We start from the raw sequence: 3333 nt of genomic DNA on the forward strand, positions 1-3333 counted from the left end.
GACAGAAAAAAAAAAAAAATCAATGATCAACAACAGTCCAATACTCAAGAACAACCTAGAAATAACAAATCAGTCTGTGTGTGTGACAGAAAAGGAGAGTGTATGTGGTAAGAAAAGCAGCTACCATTTCAGACTTCCACAGGGCAATTATAAGAAACAGTGGGCAGCCGGGCAGAGGCGTTCCTCACTTCCCGGACAGTGGGACGGCCGGGCAGAGGCACTCCTCACTTCCCAGATGGTGCAGGGACCAGGCAGAGACGCTCCTCAGGTCTCGATCTCTTGACCTCGTGATCCGCCTGCCTCAGCCTCCCAAAGTGCTGGGATTACAGGCGTGAGCCACTGCGCTTGCCCTGCCATGTCTTTCTCCTCCCAAGCGGCTGGTTTTGTCTCCTGGATTTTGATGTTCTACTTAATACCCCCATGTTCTTATCCATGTTGCCCTGCTGGAGGCGTCTTTCCCTTTGGGAAGCCTGACCCAGCTCCATCAGTGCCTCAGGAGATAGGCAGGGAAGCTTAGCAGGTGGGGGCAGCTCGTCTCTATCCCACCTCAATTGCAGGGGAGGGGTCGGTGGGAGCGGCAGCAGTGGCCCAGGCAGTTTTCTTTTGCAGGACCTGTGGCCGGCAGCTCTGGGTGGAGAAGAGCTACTTGATGCAAGAGCTGCAGGATCCTTGCACTGCATCTCCTTCCCCACCATCAGCAAGCCTGGAGAGCCGAGCAGGTGGTCTTTACCCAGCACCTTCAAGGCCGCCTTCTCTGGACACAGGGAGCAGCCCAGAACCGGGTCAGGGAGCACTGTTGGAACTGGGGCAGGGACACTGTTAGAACTGGGTCAGGCTTCCCAAAGGGAAGGACGCCTCCAGCATGGCTGTGTGAGCTGGAGACTCCATGGCCCTTGGAGTAGAAACTCACTGCATGCAACCTGGGCCTTGTCAGTCTGGTTCTTTTCCGTCAAGCTCTTGAGATGGACATTTCTCTCCAAGCGCCTGGGACTGCACCAGGAGGAAGTGAGGTTCACTTGAGCCTCCAGGGGCCTAGAGGTGGAGGCTGCTTCCCCATTGCTACACTTGCCCCTTTTCTTGTCCTCCTGGTCCTGGGGTCTCTACCTGATCCACCTCCATTGGTTCTTCAGGCTCTTCTTCTGCCCTCACTTCCGGCTTTGGGAGCGTGGCTGGGATCAGGGTCAGATTCCAAGACCTGATCACCTGCTCCTCTAGCGAAGGCAGTCGGAGGTTAAGCTTGCGTCTGAGACAGGGATCCTCATGGGGCTGAGGTGTCCAAACATCATGGAGTTGCAAGCAGACAGCACGGATTTCTTCCTTGAGGGGAGCCTCCAGACCACAGAAGTCAGGACCCCCAGTGGGGTGCCCGTGTTCTGAGGGAGAAGAGACAGCCTTGTAGGGGCGCCGTCCCACCTGGCTGGAAAAGAAGGCCTAGGACATCGCAGAGGGTTGAAGAGGAATCGGGAAGACCCCAGGGTTCCCGGGGCAGGCACAGGCGCAGGAGCCGCGGGGGCAGCCCTGCCAGCTGGGAAGGCCTCACGGACAAGATTAGCAGGTTGCCAATAGCGTGGCTGGGAGCGCTGGTGGAACCAGGAACAAAATATTCTTAGACAAGCAGGTCGCCTATGGTGTGGCCGAGACCTGCAGCGGAACCTAGGGAGGCCGAGGTGAGCGGATCACGAGGTCAGGAGATGGAGACCATCCTGGCTAACACGGTGAAACCCCGTCTCTACTAAAAATACAAAAAAATTAGCCGGGGGTGGTGGCGGGCGCCTGTAGTCCCAGCTACTCGGGAGGCTGAGGCAGGAGAATGGTGTGAACCCGGGAGGCGGAGCTTGCAGTGAGCCGAGATCGCCCCACTGTACTGCATCCTAGGTGACAGAGTGAGACTCTGTCTCAAGAACAAAAAAGCTTAGAGGAGCATGTTGCCTATGGCATGGCACGGACCTGCAGCGGAACCAGGAATAAAATATGCTTAGTGAATTGCCCATTTTGAGCCAGTTGTGCGCGGACGAAAGTGAGGGTCAGAAGCGGAGAGGATACTCCTTAGTCACCCACTTCTCTGTGGCCTGCGTGCCCTGGGCACCTGGGACATCACAGTGGGGCTGGTGATAGAGCCAAGGTGTGAAGGAGTGCGCAGGAGCCCAGCGAGGAGGGCCTACAAGAGAAGTCAAAGGGCAAAGGGCTAGGCCCCTCCACTGGTCCAGCTGGACTCTCTAGCCTCAGGGACACCCTGTTCCTGGGGGCAGGTGTGTGGCCCTGGATGGGCCCCGCTGTGGGGCTGTGGGGCTGTGGGGCTGCAGGGGGTGCAGGACTGATCCGCCAGAGCCCTTCCCACCTGGCACCTGGCCCAGGCGCTGGCTAGCACCCCATGGCCCTGTCTTGGCTGGCCCTGTCCCTGGAGTTACAGGGCCAGAACCTGCTGGAAGCAGAGCACAGAACCAGCCAGATCCCACCAGGCACCCCTGGGGCCTCTCCAGTACCTCTGTGCTGCCTGGAGCCAGGCCTGCCTTCTCCATGGCCGCCCTGGCCTTGAGGGCCACCAGCCCGGCTGTGCAGGTTTCCAAGTAGAGGACGTGGTGCCCTGACCTGACTGGATGCTGCCCTTTACCACATCCCTTCCTGGCAGGCAGGGTCTCCACTTCTTTTTACAAATTCGCCTGAGACCGTTCCTCAGGTCATTCAGCCAGTCGTGGCCCAGCCAGGCTTTGAGCCCAAGCTCTGCGATTCCACAGCTGGCACTCTGGCCTGTGTGCCTCCTGATCATGGATACAGGATGTATTCTTATTTTTTTCCTGTACTCCTGGGGTACTTAGCACCGTGGCATATCTGTAATAAGCACATGCTCACCTAGAAGGAGGTCTTTACTTCAACATGTAAGTTGACCATGGCCCACTCTGGGCTCCAGTCCTCTACAAAGATGTAGGGCAGGGACTACCAATTGTCGGCACGGCACCATCCCACATTGCCCTTCTAATGGTGCCTTTCAGCCCAGATGTTCTTCTTTGTCTGGTGAGAAGGATCCAAGTATGTAAAGATTATGTTCTAGATCAGCTTTGGTCTATCCTAAAAGAAATTCACCAGTGGATTATTCTATACAGATAAAAGTCAGTTTCTCTGGTCTTCCTGGAATGTGTCTAGAAAGCAAGTACATTATTTATTTACAAGTTAATAGTGGATCGATGTTTTGGATTAAAATATGACCAACGTAATTTGGTCATTATGAGCATGCCAGCTCTGTCCACTCTTCACCACACATTATGATACCCTAAATATAACTCTAGATTTTCTTATGCCCAAGGGAAGGACATACTCTTGGGTGTCTGGACTAGT

General features: G+C 55.4%; 1 pseudogene; it reads right to left on the reverse strand.

Annotated features, from left to right (window-relative positions):
• Positions 1–323: 323 nt before the first annotated feature.
• Positions 324–2519, reverse strand: LOC116462098 (putative UPF0607 protein ENSP00000382826; annotated as a pseudogene).
• Between the last annotated feature and the right edge of the window lie 814 nt (positions 2520–3333).

The sequence above is a fragment of the Hylobates moloch genome, unplaced genomic scaffold (genome assembly GCF_009828535.3).
Source record: "Hylobates moloch isolate HMO894 unplaced genomic scaffold, HMol_V3 SCAFFOLD_22, whole genome shotgun sequence".
NCBI classification, from domain to species: domain Eukaryota; kingdom Metazoa; phylum Chordata; class Mammalia; order Primates; family Hylobatidae; genus Hylobates; species Hylobates moloch.